Genomic DNA, 700 nt, shown 5'->3' with positions numbered 1-700 from the left:
TTTGTTATCCAAATTATGATTTCATGCCATATCCATATGGCATGAAATCATAATTTGGATAACAAACATGTCAAATACTTAATTCTTCTTCACATAGGCATTTTAGCAATCACCTTACATGCACCATTTAGGGCATAGGTTTAATGCTCAATTTCATGCACCACAACACCATCATCCTTCAACTTCAACATCCACATTTCTCAATTCACAATCCAACTCATATTTAGAAAATATTTGACATGTCAATCAATAGTAGGGATATATAATTCCCAATAACAATTATCAAGTCATAACAGGGAAATAATGGAATAATAGAATAAATCAAGGCTTAACAATTTAAATCATCATGTATTCATAATCAATTAATTTTGGACCTATTATGTTATAAAAACAAAATCTCTAGTCTCTTAGGTATTTTCACAAACACCTTACATGCACTTCTTAGGCACAGGTGGATTCATCAAGATTACAAGTATTCAATCACCCATTTCATATATTTATACATCACACACCACCATAGTTTCCACAAACATACAAAGATCCCTTCTTGGATATCATCAACTTCAACAACATAATCACCAACCATCACATAAATACTACACACATATACTTCAACCAACACACATAATCATCCCACACATATATCGCAACCCTCATGTGAATACTACACACATACACAATGAAAATTTAGAAAGTATAA

This window comes from Capsicum annuum, chromosome 4 (assembly GCF_002878395.1).
Source record: "Capsicum annuum cultivar UCD-10X-F1 chromosome 4, UCD10Xv1.1, whole genome shotgun sequence".
NCBI lineage: Eukaryota > Viridiplantae > Streptophyta > Magnoliopsida > Solanales > Solanaceae > Capsicum > Capsicum annuum.
The sequence above is the reverse complement of the archived record's forward strand: the minus strand, read 5'-3'. Positions refer to the sequence as shown.